Source organism: Panthera pardus, unplaced genomic scaffold (genome assembly GCF_024362965.1).
Source record: "Panthera pardus isolate Hobbes unplaced genomic scaffold, ASM2436296v1 HiC_scaffold_15, whole genome shotgun sequence".
Taxonomy (NCBI): Eukaryota; Metazoa; Chordata; class Mammalia; order Carnivora; family Felidae; genus Panthera; species Panthera pardus.
Window position 1 is genome coordinate 18,407,863 of NW_026526710.1, and position 17,501 is coordinate 18,425,363.

Genomic DNA, 17,501 nt, shown 5'->3' on the forward strand with positions numbered 1-17,501 from the left:
AAAAATATTTAGGCTTATGTGGTTTCTTTTTAATGGGATTATCCTTTGGGTTTATGTTCCATAATGGAAGAGTGGGCAGCTGATGATCTGTTCTGCCGGCTTCACCTCTAACAAGCTTGTATGATTGAAGATGATTCTGGGCTGGAGTTTTGTCATTTGTAAAATAAGGTCTCTCCCAGTTATAACTCCTCACTGATGTCTTTCTCTTATTTTTCTCTGTATTCTCTTCCGGAACCCTTGTTAGATGTGTTTTGAACTATCGTATTCTGTCTTCCTTGCTTCACCTTCTTTTTCCTGTATTTATCTCCTCATCTGTCGTGCATTTTGGGTGATTTCCTTGTGTTAATCTTCCTGGTCGCTAATTATCTGCTTTGTATTGTTCAGGCTACCTATTGAGGTCCTCTCTACCAAATAAGGTCCCTTCCTCCTTTTATTTCTAGAGTTTCTATTTGATTCTTTTTCAAACATGCCTTGTCATTTTTCATACTGCCCATTTTTACCCTATTACTTCTCTTACGTTGTTGGTCTTCTTCAACATTTTAAACATAGTTGTCTTAAAGTTTCTTTTAGTCTGTTGGATGATGCCTAACTCTTGTGGTGCAAATTCTGCCATCTACATCACCACTCTGGGTGGTAGGTGAGGTTTCCCCAGTCTTCATGGGCAGACCTTGGTGATTCTTGGTTTTACTCAGGTAGTTCATGTCCACTGAGCAGCATGCATGAAAAGTGCCACCCGGGCACCTCTCCCCAAGGTGGCATCACTGTGCTCTTGTAGTGGCTAAAGCCTATGACTAATTCCAGTACTCACTCTTCCTGGGAGCTATTGGCTTTAGCTCCTGCTCACCACTCTGTCTTCGTATTCTTTGTTTCTAGCACTTGGGGAGTTCCCTTCCTTAGATACAAGCTTGGACATGTAGCCTAGAATTATTTTCATAGAATCTACCCATTTTGTGTTTTCACGTTGCCTGCTGTCTTTCCAAAGGAGCCCAGTATACCATTTTTGCCATATTGGAAGCCTCTGCAGATATCTGGACATGTACATGTACATTTCTCCAATAAGTCTTTAGAATCTTTGATGAAACATTTCCTCTTTTTTCAGCTCTAGTGTAATACTTTGTATAGAGTTGGTACTCAGTAACTAGTACCAACTAGTTGAATGACTGAATGAATGTATGAGATCTAAGGCATTGGTTTCCAGTTCTGAAGTGTAGTAGACCATTGGTGAGACTTTAAAGTTTATTGTTGCTTATTGGTTTTTTGTTTTTGTTTTCTTTTTTTTAACTGCCTTTCTCTCTTTTTAGATGAACTACATACCGTATTTTAATTAAAGTGAACTGAATTAGAGGGTGGGTTGTAGAAAGAATACCCAGAAACCAAACACAGTAGAGAGTTCAAAACTGCATCAGGAATTAGTGATCCAAAGAGGGAGGTACATATCAATAAGCCACTAAAAGATATTCTTAGACAGAATCAGTGAAAAGCCCCCAGGGACTCTTCTGAAAGGAAAGAGCAGTGTTATCAGCTCCCCCTGTACCAACCATTTGTGTTTTTTCATGAAATTCACCTCCTTATCTTTATAAGCAGACTTTGATAAAAGATTGCCGACTAAGTAGTGTGTTTTTTCTTGATTTCCAAAGCTGCTTTAATTTTCTCATAAATACCAAGATAATCTCACTTAAACTAAGTGCCTCTTTGCATCTCAGGCAGAGCCTATTTTTCTGCTCTTCAGCTTGAGGAGGGTTAATATTGGCTTTGAATGAACATCTGCTGGCCCCATATTGACACAGGAATAAATTATTCAGCATGTAGTATTTGGGAATTTAAAAGCTCCATGATGAATTCTACAAAACTATATTATGTCTCTGACATTCTAGGGTTTCATTATTTTGTCTTCAATTATTCACAAAGGCTTTTCACCTCTCAGAGCATATATGGAATTCTTCAGATCAAGTGAGCCCAAGGCTGAAACGATGGAAGACTATATTAAGACATGATGTTCTCCTTTTTATTTAGGTGGTATTTTTCCTTTTAGGTGGACTAAACAACCCTTTTTCTACACATATAAAATTGAGATCTGTTTGTTATGAGAGTGAGTTCTTTTGTTTGCAGAGCACAGGTTGTTAGGATGCACTCTGTGTGCTGTGTTACCAGTCCTTTCTTAACAGCTTTGAAGAAATGTTTCTTGAAGATTATAACGGTGATTCTCAAACTTTATTTACTATAAAAATTATCTGTTCCTCTATGTTCATAGAGTGGTGCTTTAAAATCTAAAGTTGGGTAAGGGTGGGGGGTCTCCTAAATAGCTCTTGAACCATTTTTTGTTTCTCCACTATCGGTGCATTAACTCCAGCCGTCTTTGTTTCTGATGCAATTGTTGTGATGGCTTCCCACGAACTCAGGGATTCTTAAGTGTATGTGTGTGTATGTGTGTGTATGTTGGGGTGGGGGTGGGGTGGGATGGACCCCTTTAGCAGTCTGGTGGAGCCTCCTGTTACAAAAAAGACAGATTATAAAAATACAGCTTCATCCATGGAGTCCTGTACAGCTCAAAGTGTGAAATATATTCTAGTTTAACCTAATCCAGACCTCAAAAAATATTTCATCGAAGCTAAAACTTTCCATTCTTGTGATTAACCCCAAAGCAAATTTTTGGAGCCTAAGCAAAACACATTAAACCATGAAAAAAACAACTTTTTTTTTTTTTTTTTTTTTTGATGAACAGATAACTAATACTATTAGTACTTCAAAAAGCCTAGAAACTAAGAATAAAGATCCAGGTTTTCTTACAGTATAAATTCATGTACACAGTCCCTTCAGTTCTTAAGTTGCTAGTAAATCTGCTAGGTGCACAGAATGCATAATAGAAAAACAAGTTGAAATACCTATGAGACAACTGTACTTTATCTGGAATGTGCTTCATGTTTAAACTTGCCACTTAAGTACCACTCTTACAGCCTTCTTTAGTTGCTGTTTTATATACTGTGTGTGTAGGAAGGGACAAAGAAAGGTGAGAGATAATGGATCTGATTCTCTCCAGTGCTTATGTTGCTCTCTGCTAATGAGTTAGACATGAAAAAAAGTACATTTACTTACTCTTTCAACCTTCTGGGTGCATACTGGACAGGTATGCTTGTTTTGTACCTGAAGATAACATTACTGTCTCCTGTTCACTGTAACACATGCTGGGTTAGTTTTTAAAGTGTCAGGGATTCTGGGGGATTAAGGGAAGTACACTGGGATCATGTCATTCATCCACTTTCTTTTTTAAAACAACTTATTAGTGGAAAGATAATTCAGATCTTTTCTGGGTTACAGTACAAAATGATTTGTTTTCCTATTTTGCCCCCAATACATAATGGCATGAATCATCATAACTGCATATATTTGTGTCTAACTGTTTACAGAACATTTTTACTTATTTGATCTCATTTTGTCCTCATAGTAACTTGTGACACAGGTATGTCAGGGGTTATTGATCTCTGTTTCACAGAGGAGGAAACTGAGGCCCAGAGAGGTTGTGACTTGCTTGAGGTCACAGAGTAACTGGTAGCATTGCGATGGGAACTCAGGCCCCTTGGCTCCTTTCCAGTGCTCTTTTCTGTAACTCCAGGCAGAGAGCGTTTGCTCTTCACTTTCTCTGCAGTATCTTTTTGTACTGCTCAGGCAGATGGATGGGCGTTTGTTCAGTCTTGGTAATGGACATGGATTATGTCCCCATCTGCTTGGTAGAAAATCAGTCACTATGCTGAGCAATGTCCATTTAAAATATTAAATTGCATCAAAACTTATGACATTTAAAGTGCATTTACAATTTAGTTAAGATAACAATTTCATCTGTTTCTATGTAATTACAGAGGTTTTCAGTCACTTTAATTTAGCAGACTGGAAAAATATGACCTCTGGCTACATGGCCTTTTCATTTCACGAGTGTGTGTGTGTGTGTGTGTGTAACTCATGAACTTGGGGAGGTTTCATTACTTTCTGCTCTGCTTTTCCAAGGGCTCTAATTGTCTCTACTGCAACCCCCAAGCCTCTTCCTCCTGTCTGCTGACAGCAGTCAGGATTTCCATGTGACATAGAGCAGCAGATTATTGATTTTGTTTTTTGTGTCAGGGCACTGTGTGTGTCACTTGAGGTGGTCTTGTGGGCATTTAGTTCATCAGTGATTATGCACAGGGCCCACTTTAGCTTGAGCTGGGAAGGAAATGTCAAACAGGAAAGGGCCGGGATGATTCTTTTAAGAGGGAACATCAGGGAATTTATACCAGAGAGAAACACTGAGCTGTCACTTCTCCTTCAGCATTTCACTTTGATTTCCATTTGGCATGTTTAAAGAGCCTGACATTTCGTTTCTCCATGTTCACTTGAGCAGGGAGTATGGGATCAGAAGCCATCGATTGGTTGGCAGTAGTCTATAACTCTTAAATAGCATTCGATCATGAATGAAAGCTCCACATGTTTGAAAGTCAGCCCCCAAATAATTGGGTATATCTTCAGCCTGTGGACATCTGCCCTGTTTTGATTCAGACATGGGGAAGTTGGTCTAGTTCCACTGAGCTTCAGTGAAACCTCACCTCCTCTAAGGTGAGAGCAAATCCAAGGACTTTAGGAAATCTGTGTGTTTTATCTTGGGCTCAGATAACCTCAGGAGGTCTGTTGGGCTAGGCTTATACCTAGTATCTTCTTGGAGCCTCAGCGAGCCTGAGCCCCTCAGCTATAGTCCACCTTTCAAGGATAGGAGGCACATGAGAGGACTTGAGGGCCACCATGCGTGTGGACAGGGCCTGAGGGTGCAGCTACTTCTTTCATATTTTCTTTTGACAAACTGAGACCTCTCTGAGTTTTGCAGTTCTTGGTGGCTGGGAGAGTAATGGTTGTTTTCTTCTATAACTTTTATGGGGGATTTTTCTCCTACCACAGCCCTCCAGCACCAGGTGGCCTGTCTGAAGCCAAGGCACAGGTTCTAGACTAACTTGGAACACTGGAAAGGCGTGTGCCTGGCTCCTTCCTGTTTGCTTCATATTTGAGTGGCAGGCCTGTCTTTCGTTTTGATTGGTTGATACCAATCTAATAGTTCTGAAGGGAGATGTCAAAACCCCATTGCGTTAAGACCCTTTCTCAAAACGTGTGAGTTGGCATGGGTACTGTTCTTCCTGCCATCCTTCTTGGTAGGCTCACCTGCCCTGAATTGGTTAGGAGTAAATGTGTTGATCTGGGGCAGTTAGGTGCTTTATGCATGCACATTAGTGCTGAGTAATATATTGATCATTGTATCTCAAGCTACCTGTGGTGAAACTCTATTAACGAAACCCTGGGGATGAAATATGAAATTGAATATGGAATGTGCTGTAAATGGAGAACAGTGGTAAGTAAAAGGAACCGGAGGAGCATGTACAGAAGAGAAAAGGGCGGGGACTTTGAAGAGCTTTTCCTTTAAAATCTTCAGTTTGTTTCTGCCCTGAGTACCTCACTGAATATTTTTGGGTTTGGCTTTTTTTTTTTTTTGCTTGCTTGTTTCTTGATTTTCACGAGGTTTTTTTGTTTCTATTTATTTATTTATTTATTGTTGTTGTTTCCTTTTAAGTTGGTTGCTCACTTTGTTGCTGTGCTATGCAGTGTGCTTGTCCAACTCTCAGCCCCTACCCCATCTCCTTGGAACAGTGGATCAGACATTGTGTGTTTGTTTGTTTTTAATGTTTTATTTATTTTTTGAGAGCAAGAGCATGAGCGGGCGGGGGGGGGGGGGCAGAGAGAGAGGTGGGCAGAGGATCCAAAGTGGACTCTGAGCTGACCGCAGCGAGCCCAATGTGGGGCTTGAACTCAGGAACCATGAGATCATGACCCGAGCTGAAGTCGGATGCTTAACCCACTGGAGCCACCCAGGTGCCCCTGGATTGGGTGTCTTTATTTCACTGTATTCTCTCCCTACTCCCCTTCCTCTAAAATACCTGCGTTGTCTATATGTGAGAAATCTTGCACGTTTCGGAGACTGGCCATCTGTGGAGTATGTACCAAGCCCCGCTGTTAGGCCATTTTCATGGTTACTCGAGGAGGTTATATCAGCAAGTCCCACTCCTTGTCACTTGCAGGGGCTTTTGTCAGCCACCTGCCCTGACGGGTAGTAGCTTTTGGATATTTCCCTGATATTCTGTGGCCCATTGCCAACCAGTTTAAATACCATTCTCAGACTCTGGTGAGAATTTGGAGCTGGTGTTGCCCCTCCGGGCTTTTAGATCTTTCTCCAGGGAGCATGAAGTAGAGCCAGTGTTGCGAATAAGAACTGTTGTCCAACACACAGCTTCAGCCCCAGCTTTTCAAGTTGCTGTCCCTAATCCAGCATGACACATTAGAATGAAAGCAGTGTAAAACTTTTGTGCCCCATTTTGACAAGGTTGGTCATATCTGGTATAAACAGTGATAGACTGTGAACCGACATGTGAAGAGGTAGACAGACCTGGGTTCCTGTCCCAGATCTGCCACCTATTACCTCATGGCCTTGGGCAATTTATTTACCTTTCTGAACCTTAACTTCTGCTCAGGAAGTTGGGCTAATCATACCTATCTCACAGATTGTTACAGAGGTTAACTGATAACATATATATAAAAAACATCCAGGGTAGTTCGTGCCTGACATTTAATGTTTGTTTTCCTTTCTTCCACACAAACCACCCCTGCCACCAACTCCTACCCTGAAGATTTAATAAGAACGTACAGGTTTGTAAGACAGAATGAATGATTCAGTTTAGTTATATATGAAATAATTTCTTGCTGTGAATGCTGACTTTTTTTCTGAGAAAAGGTTTTAACATTGAATGAATTCTCAATTATTTTAAATACTTTAATATAATTTTGTTTGAAGTGAAATGATGGACTATGTAACTATTTAAGATCCCTTCAAGCCCTGTAGTTTTATGGCTCTTTGTAGTTTTTGAAAAACCAATATAATATGCCTTTCTGGGTTTTAGGTTCTGATTTCTATGCAGTAAAAGTCTTTGGGAAAAAAAAAAGAAGAGTGAGCTTCATAAGAAATTTTTCTTGTTTATGTAACCGGAGCATTAATGTTTTTGTGATGATGTTTTCTTTTAAAAATAAAAACAACTAAAACTGAGTTTCTTTGCCAAATGCTCAAAGTTGCTTTGCCTTGGGCTCTGTGAGCAAGCTCAGGCAGATCCATAAAAGGTCATTGCAGGCACCTCAGCTGACTCTGTGTCCTGAGCTAAGGGGAGTGGGGCTTGAGGGAAACAGGAGAGCAGGAGGGCTGGCTGGCGAAGGAGATGGTTCTGGACTCGAGGAGTCAATAGTCCCGTGTACTGTATAAGGAATTTTAGGGGGTGATTATTAGCATTTTGGCAGCAGTTATTATTTTTTTTTTTCTTTCCTGTGAGCTTTTATTTTGGGGGTCTAGCTTTGGAAGTTCTGTTAACTAGCCCTTTATTGGCTGTAGTATGACATATTCCTTTGTGGTTCCAAATATTTGTGGCTGTTGTGGGTTTTTCTTTTTAATTTCAGTTCCTGTAATATTAAGACCAGCTGGTTAAAGCTATTTATTTTGATACAGAAAGGTATTATGACTAAACCGTGCTAAATAAAACTTCAGTCGGGGAGGCGGCATACTACAATGGGAAAGAACAGAGGCTTTGAAAGTTAGATCTGAGTTTGAATCCCAGCTCATTTGGTAATAGAGTGTGTGTGACATAGGGCAATGTGCCCAGCTTCGCAGAGGCTCCTATCCCTCACTTGAAAAAATAAATGACTAATTCTTATGTTTCAGGGTGGTTGAGAGCATTAATTTATATAACATGTCCTATATGTAAGGGTCTACCCGTGTTAGTACTTTTCTTTCTTATCCTTCCTCTTCCACTCCTTATTCGTAAAAGAATTCAGCCTCTGATTTTCATAGAGCTAGAGCCTTACCAGTTCCTCTGGAGATGAAAGAAGAGAAAATCCCCCTTCCTCCTCCTAATTAAGGTTGGGGAGACTCATTTTCTCATCCCTTTGGGAAACTTCCTTATCCCAATGGTGAGCTATATCTTATTTCATGCAGATTATAGAATTAGGATGATTATAAAATAACTTTGAGATTGGCGCATAAATGGAGCGCCTGTGTGGTTGTTAATTATAATAATTCTCATTGCTAATAATTCCAGTCAGAAGAATGGATTTATTACTCTCAGTTATGTTTCTTTTAAACATTCCCTGTTTTTCAGCATGTTAGAGGCTCAGCCCTACAGTTTCCTTCATGCTTTCAGACTCTTGGGTTTGGCAGGTAGGATCATGGTTCAGTACTAGCGGCAAGGTATTTGTCATGTGTTGAGTCTTAGCCATGTTTCAAAAATATCTTGAGATCAGATTCTTTGTATCAGGAAGGAAAGCTGAAGAAATTTTGAGTTAGGTTAAGAGAACACAGTTGAATTGGCTGTTATTTTCTTGGGAATATTGCTTCGGGGGATATGTGTTTCACTCTCTCTGGTTAGTGGTTCTTCTTCAAAATGCAGCTTAAATGCACTTGTTTTGAACATGGGCTAATTTCTGAGTTATAAGACAGTGCTCTAGATTGTTAGACCAGTAATCACAGGATGGCTGTGAGTGTGGTTAGCACATTCTTTCATGGGCATAGACCAGACACCAAATGACTAGTAGAATGACTAAGGCTGTTTAAAATAACAAGTGTTATTTGTTTCTGTTGAATTCTATAATATTACTGAAAAGCAATAGTGATATATGTATATAGTGATATGTAATGATTATGTTTATGTCTGTCTATATCTATATCTGTGTCTGTGTCTCTATATCTATATCTATATCTATATCTATATCTATATCTATATCTGTATCTATCTATATCTATCTATGTCATCTGTATCTATATCTGTATATATCTATATCTATATATTTCTATCTTTGGTTGTGTTCACATATAAACAACAGCATATACTTAATGTTGAAGTAAAGAATCCTTCCCTTCATCCTTTCTATAAGCTCCCAAGGAAATTAAAAATACCAGAACACTGGATTAATCCAAGTTTTTACTGTTCATGTAATTTTTTAAATAGGTAGAAACTAGTTTTATACCAGCATTTGAAAGCTGTTGAGCAGCTGTACTGGTGCGCAGAATACAGAACTCAGTGAAAATGTCGCTGCAAACAGAATGGGCTTCAATAGATGTTTATAGACGTTTGCACATGTTCCAAATGAAATTATATTCATCTCCAGTGCCACATTCTACAAATCTCACAAAAAGGACTTACCTGTGCTCCATAAAAGTAATCCTTTGGAATTCTTGAATTAAACTGAGGACATTGTTACTCCTTTGTATAGGAAACTTCTAAAAACACACATGAGTTTCCCATCTGGGTTTTTCTATCTAATCTCTACTGCATTTTATTCTAAATTTAAACAACTTTTTGGATTCTGTATTTTGGAGATAGTTGACTATTAGGTAAGTTTATAAGTTTTGTATACATCATTTATAAGGTGTTGTATTTTTTCACTCTGTGTACATGTGTACATGTATTCCCTTCTGCCACCAACCAGAAGTTGTCAGAGTGAAAAATATTCTTTTCATTTAACTTTTTTTGTAAGAATAGCCTGGTTCTCTACTAGCAGAGGCTGATGTGAATTAAAAGGTGTTTGGAATTTCCTCTTGTGGGTCTAATAAAAATTTTAGTGTAGGTCTGAATGTGTATGTTAATTTCTCACATTTGTTTGAAAAATACTTTATAGTTTAAGCTATCCTAGTTTCTCTTATCTGTTAGTCTCCATTCTGTAATTATAATATGATCAACAATTTGCTTTACAAATTAGACATGCTGCATGGATACATTTATTTGACAAAATTATGGTGTGATTTCAGCTCTGAAATATAAATTTGATTGGATCTGTATGAAAGATGAGTTTCTAACATATGATTTTACATACATGCAGGTGTGCATATTTTTAATTTTATACACACTTTTGTGTGTATCATACATACATACATACGTACATAAAATCATGGGTCTTGTAAGTTAACTTCATCTTGCTTTGTCTACTTTTGTCTGTGAAGATTATATAACCAAATGACTATTTTAAACCAATTTAAGCCCAAAGAAAAGGTTAGAGTAATTCCAAGTTTTATAAGATAATATATGTCTTAGGTCTGAATAGAAAAATATTGACAGTATAAAAGCTAAAATCAAAGTGATCTCTGTGTGGTAGGATTAAACGATGGGCTTACTTTTTTGTGCTTTTATATTTTTCTTAAATTTTCTAGAATGAACACATATTCTTTAATGAGAATACTACAAATACTTTAAAGTAAATGTAGTTTAAATCCCTTTGAAAGAAAAACCTTAAACTTATTCTACCTTTTTGTTGAGAAATACATGATTTTACTTGATTAATAATATGAAAAATGTTTTAGTGTAACGAACTTGAGTCCAAATTGCAAACTTAACTGTAAAATAGGTAATATTACCTTTTCACGTCACCATCACATTAACATGTTAATTATGCTCTGAGAACACATTTTTTTTAACCTAGACCATATGTAGCAATTAGGAAATTTAACACAAAATAACAGTTTTTAAAAGTATGTCCTGAGTACAAATACATACCAAAATTTGCTAACATGAACATGTTTTTATGATATAGGCTGAGCTAGTTCAAAATTGAAAAAAACAAAAACAAAAACCCATAAGAATCAGGAAGTCTGACAGATTTCAAAAGAAACATGAAATGTACCCATGTTTTTATGACTTTGCAATTAATTGAGCAGCTTTTTCCCTTGCTCTACTGCTTTAATATATTGGTCTCCAAATGCCCACAATTCTTGTTTTCATTTATCTTCAATTCATCTTAATTAGCCAGTTAAACTAAGACAGTACTCTTTTGACCTTGAAGATGGATGCACCTTCGGATCGTCAGCGCGTTAGTTCTCATTGTGATCCTTGTAGGCTTTTGGAGATGCTGGATGTTGTACTCTTTGGAGACCTTAAAGTATTTTCTCTTTCTGGTCGTCTAGTTTAATTCAATATTTCAGGGTATGTTTAGTACTGGAAAAAGGCCTCTGAGCCATGAAAAATGTGGTTATTTTCAAGGGATTCATTAACCTGTAAAATGTTATTTTCTTTACTCTGGTCATTTTAGAGAGGACCTTGGATGCAGACCCTATTTATTAGAGACTCCTGAGTGCATAAATCAATTTTGACGTTTTCTTTGGTCTGATGATAATGTGACTTGTTAATAATTACTGTAGTAACTTCCAATTAATGAGAATTGTGACTTCAGATTAGGTTCCTTCTAATTAGTACTTTGTCATTTTACTTCATCAGAAAATGGTGTTTGCTGGTCTGGAATTAAGGAAAGAGTTCCATTTGGCAATAGGTGGTTCATTAACACATGGAAAAGAAATAGACTGGCTCACACCCTTCTTTGCCAATTGCAAATGTTTTGTTAAAAGGAAAAGCTTGCTTTGCTTTGTGGGGGATGGGTGTGGCAGATTTCTTACACAAAACTCTTACATTAGGTTTTCTCTTTAGGAAGAAGGTGTTTGAAAAGGAGACATTGAAATGAAACCAAGTGTGGTAATCACAAGGCTCTAAATGGTTGTGAATGTGGAAGTATTAAGGAGATATTTGGAATGCCTCAGTAGTTAGCCACTCTATAAATAAAGATCTCATTTCATAGAAGAGGTAGGGTTTTAGAATGTTACAGTTTTAAGGAACCTTAAGAGATTACTTAACCCAACCCCTCACTTTAGAAATGGTGGAATGGAGGCCCAGAGAGGGAAAGTAATTGACATTAACATAGCAGGTCAGTAACAAGGGTTGGACCAACCCAAGGTTTCTTTACTTCCTGTACAGTGTTCCAGTTTGCTACCATATATCGTTACTGTTTTAATTGCTGTGCTATCAGGAAGATTAATCTAGTCTAAATGTTTTACGGGAAATGCGATTATGATTGAACTAGAGACTAGAAAATACAGCAATTTATTTTCTTTAGGTTTGTAAAAAATTTGGTAACAGAGAACGTTAATTTCTTTCACCACAGTTAACAAAGTAAGTGATGAATAAGTATAAGGATTTTGAATTTTGGCAGGTAAATGCTTTTTAAATTAAATGTCATTTGGAATAAAGGAGACCAAATATGTAACTTAAGAGATTTTCCTAGAGGTAGGTGTAGCTACTACTAAAGGCTGGATGGAAGCAGCGAACACTCAGGTCTGAATTGAACGTTGGCAGAACGATGAACATAACCTCGTTCATTTTCACCTAGAAGTCACCCCTTGGCATCATGGGGCAAAGGGACATTCTGACCTCATCGCTTCAAGGGCTCTTTCTGCCGTTGCAACGTGAGACAAAACTAAAAGGATCAGGTTTTGAGCGGATGCTGATGTCTCCAGACTATTTTGATTTCCAGTACACTGATATCCGTATACTAAGTTCTATCTATTTATGTTGAAATCTAGAGGCCTTCACTCTCAGGGGAGGATGAGTGAGACAGCAGGAAGAGATCAACTTTCGAAGCCTCCCTTTTTGTTTTGATTACAAGGTGTTTTTACAGTTGTTACTTTTGTCCAGTCTTAAAGCAAACTATTCACATTGTTTGAAATAACCATAAGAAATTTTGAATGATTTTCAAATAGACTAAATTGAGCTCTTGTAATTTAAAATCGTTTTATTTTTGTTTGCGTTGGCTCGGCTTATTGCGCTGAAATATTTCTTCAGGAAGGACCTCTTCTGATCTGTGGTCTCACTGGCCAGTGAAATCAGTGTAAGCGCTTGAATTTCAAATGCATGTTTTTTACATTTAAATTGCTGTCCTCTGCTATAGGAAGAGCTCACGAAAACCATCTATAGTTCATAAGGCTGGACTCTTGCAGTGAAATTAGAGGCCATTAGAACTATTGGTCTTATTTCCAACTGAATTAGTTAACTGCCTGTTAAGGTTCAGAGCTTATTGACCAATAGGCATTTATTACCCTGGCCATAATGACACAATGATTTCCATTAAATTCCAGAGTTTATGGAAATAAAAAAGAGATCTTGTGAAGAAAGTGGTTAGTGGTTGCATTTAATTATTAGGATTAATTAGGCATTTAAATGTAGATATAAAGTATGTTTTAAAAACAAGTATTTCTCTTTCTTGGCTCTGAGCCAACTGTGCTGAAGGGGATGAAGATTTTGTTGTTGTTCTTGAAGTACTGCTGGTTCTCTTGTGTCACCAAGTGTATACACTGAAATTGCTGAGCCCTGTCTTTCGAGAGTACTTATCAATATTACAGGATATTTGGTCGCTTAACATTTGCCATTGATAATACTCAGGATGATTTTGAAAATGATCAACATGGTTGGTATAAGGATATTAACTGCGTTCATCTGGGAGCTTGAGAAAATGATTTGTCTTTTTTTCGAAGACTTCTAGTATGAGAGTTTCAGAACCTGTGTTTCCATCACATCTATATTTTTATTTAATTATGGTCACAATTTTATAATTAATAAGGATCCTTTACATTGGATATCAACTAAATTAGGGGCTTTGCATATCGTTTTTGAACTTGTAGTGGTTAAAAATGTATCTTAGGAGCTACTTAAAAGAACTTATTAAAAAATTAATGTATCCTGCAAGAAGGTAGAGAGAATGACAGATTATGAAGTAGAACCTAGTTTTTAAGCTTTGGGGATTCTATCCATTACATTAAAAATTGATGTAGGATCTGAATATTCATCTGTAAGATCATTTGAAATGATAAGCTGCAGAATTAGAGCTGCTTCTCTGTAGAAGACTAATTTGCAAGTGTCAGCCAACATTCCTTTCAAACAACTTGAAATGGGTTTCTTAATTTGCTTTAGAAGTGTACTTTCAGAAAGTTGATGCAACCAAGTACATTTGCATTTCCTCTGGACAGGATAAATCCACTTCATTGATATTAGTTTGGATAATTTCTCCCCAAGGGGCAGTGCATCTTTTTCAAACTCAGAGATCCAAGAGCGTTATGGGTAAAGCTTGCTAGGTTAAATTCATATCTGTCCTGGCTGGGGAGCATGCTGAGCCATATAAAAGATGTAAATATGGATTTAGTCTTTCTGGATTTCAACGTCTGAGCAAAGGAAGGAGAGAGCTGAGATTGTGAAAGACATGGAGTTCAAGGCATGAATGCGGAAGCAGCTAGGATTGCAAATTTAGGAAAAGCAGAATGAGAGAAGGCGTGCTAGTGCAATGGAATTATTAGGTTAATAAATATTTATTGATGGATAGATTATATCTCTGTGGTAGGCTGTATGTATACAGATATGAATAAAAACCCCTGCTTTGAAAGAACTCACTTTCCATTAATTCGTTCGTTCATTTGTTCGTTCATTCAGTGTCAAATAACCACCTTGGAAACGCAAAGATGAAAAGGCATTGTCTCTGTACTTCAAGAGCATTCAGTCTGTGGAACATATTCTTGACATTCCTATTTGGAGCACAGAAAAAGTGTTTCCTTGTAAATGTTTTAGCGGGAAGCTGCACGCTATAGGAATGGAGACCTGGCTTCAGAGTTAGACAGTTCTGGGTTTGAATCTGTGTTCTGTCGCTTACAAGCTATTACCTTGGACAAGTGACTTAACCTGTATTAGCCTCAGGACTCTTATCTTTATGTTTTTAAATAATTTTAAAAATTTTTTATTTATTTGAGAGAGAGCATGAGTGGGGGATGGACAGAGAAGGGGAAGAGTCAGAGAGAGAGAGAGACAGAGAGAATCCCAAGCAGGCTCTGTACTGTCAGCGTGGAGCCTGACGTGGGGCTCAAACTCATGAACTGTGAGATCATGACCTGAGCCAAAGTCAGACGCTTAACCAACTGAGCCACCCAGGACCCTTATCTTTAAAGAAAGACATAGTCTGCCTTACAGGATTATTAAGACTCAATAACATTACTTATGTGAAGGAGCTTGCCACATACTAACAAATACCAATTTCATTTTTGATCCTTACCTTAATATTGCTAGTCCTGTGGTCCAGTGACATTTTGTTTGAAGTAGATCATTGTGAACTGGCTGGGTAATATACTTTAGAGGATAATTTCTTTTTATGGTAAAAATGCTTAAAACATGCTGAGTAACTGACTCAAAAGTTAAGTTTTAGAAGACAATTCCTTTGTAAGTTGGGGAAGACCCCTATTCAGTCTTTCCATGCACTTGTTTATATGTTGCTTTGAAATAATTCCTTAATTATTTAATGTGCAGTTTTTATGTATCTCCCCAGGTTGATTATTTGCTTTCTGAAAGCTGAGATTAATGATCTCTTCTTATATACCCCTGTAGCACTGAATTCATTTATACACAGTAGGTGGAGAACACATTTTTGATAAAAGGTGATAGAGTTACAGAAAAAACCCATGAACGATTAAATTAATAAAAAATGTGAAATCATTTTGATTCTGCAGTTTGAAACTTGTCAGTGAATGATGCTAGAAAATGTTTCAGTCTAAAAGTTTCAGAGAGAGCTTAAATGATAGAGGGAACCTCCAGTGTTAGCAACTTGTAACGTTCGGGAGAGATGCAGAATCCATCGTTGTTCCAACAAAAGCTACGCGTCCGATGGCGTACCAGAGTTATGTGGTGCAAGTGACCCTACCAGGTCAAAGAAGAGCATTAATCTGGAACTGTTTAGCCAGTCCAGGCACCAGTTGACTGTGAATGTTACTGTTGGTGCACGATTACCAAGACCTAGGTTTATTAATAGAGTTATGTAGTTGTTTTGGTGGTTGTGCTTGTTTTCAGATGATTTTGTAAAATATAGATAATCCCATTGAATAGGTATTTGATATTATGTTGATCATATTTGATATGTATATTACATTTAAATGATAACCTGAATGAAATTTCTGAACATTTCTCAATCAAAATAATGTTTTAAGTTTCTAGTTATGTAGGAAGTGCTATGCTTTTCTGATGGCTCTTTTTGAAAGGGAATTCATTTGCCCCATCTCTGATGTTTCTTTTTTGGAATTGCTGCCATAATTTCAATAGGAATGCATCACCGAAAGGACTATTATGCTGATGAATGAGAGCTTCCTGTGCCTGTTGGCAGGCACTAAGTAGGCTCTAAGCAAACTGAAATTCATTGAATCTTAGCAAGGCTATTAAGAAAATAAGTGCAAATTGTCAGGAGAAGAGAGGTTTGTTCCTTAACATCATCACTTGACTCTTGGGTAAGAAATGTTAGGCAAGAAAGAGACTGTTTCAATTTGTCATCCTCCTGAGACTTCAAGATGTTATCTGTAGTGCTGAAATAAACCATTCCTTTCTATAAGCAGAGAAAATGAGAAAATGGTTTATGCCCAGATTGGTCCATTTAGTTAGGAGGACAGTCACATAAATAACTACCTAAGAAAACAAAAACAAAGAAAGAAAATGGGAAACCTGAATCCCTGGCATAAACCCTTTCAGGATTAAAGTCTCTGTAAATAGTATGTGCAAAAAAGAACTGCCTGTTCACAGGGGTAATGTGCTCAGAGGACAGCACTGTGAACTTGAACCTTTTTACCTTAGTTTTTCCAACCATAAAATAAAAGCCATTTTCTTTTCTAAGGGGAAAGCTAGATTAGCTCATGGAGTTTTTTGTTGTTTTGTTTTAATAAACAATTGACAGTTGGTTAGGTTTAGGGTATAAGCCCTGAGCCACGTTTTATGGACTTTGGTTCCAATGTCAAGTTAAGTTTTCAGAACCTTTCAAGTTCTACTAGGACCTTTCTTTTTGTATGTATCTATCACCTGTTGGCCAGTCTGAGAACTAGGTGGTAGTTTATATCCTAGAGTTTTGTTCTCAAAGCGTTTGGTATGATATTTAGGGTCGGATCCATAACACCTCTCAAAAGCTCCCTCCTATCATCTGATCTCCTTGACACTTCCCAGCTCTCTGGCTGTCCACCTCCCTTCCCATCCTCGAGCCCAAACTGGGACTTTCCCTGCTTTGCCAGGCATATCCCATCATTACTTCTATATGAGGCATCAAATAGTAAGAGGGCAGAGAGAGAGAGAGAGAGAGAGAGAGAGAGAGAACACACTGGGACTCATCCTGTACTCTTGGGACCATAGCTCTTGTGACCAGAGGAAAGGGTCCCCTTCATCAAAATTTGGGCTGCCTGTCCAGCAACTATTGCTATCCCTTGTTACTTGCCTGGAGTGTTAGACTGGGAAAGAATGGAAAGAGGATTTAAAACACAGGATTTTCTCCACTCTTACCCTCAGGAGTCCTCTTTTTTGCTTCTTTGACCAGATGGAAGAGACTTTTTTTGGAGTGTTTTCTGTTTGAATCCAATGAGTACTTCCTTATTTTGAGCTGCTTTTGAATCCAAGCCAGGTAATACCAGATGGGAAGGATAAACAAAACAAAATGGAAAACCCATTGCTGGTTTGGTACTACTTTGAATTCTGGACTCTTTCCTTAATTCATCAGCTACCGTTGACCGTTCAGAGTCCTCAGCTGTTCCATAAAGTCTTTCTAGGTTGTAGTTGTATTCAGTGGGAAATACT

General features: G+C 37.8%; 1 protein-coding gene across 4 annotated transcripts in view; it reads left to right on the forward strand.

Moving 5' to 3' along the window:
* Window positions 1-17,501, forward strand: part of TTC28 (tetratricopeptide repeat domain 28) — a 626,630-nt gene that overhangs the window by 290,145 nt on the left and 318,984 nt on the right. The window lies entirely within an intron of this gene.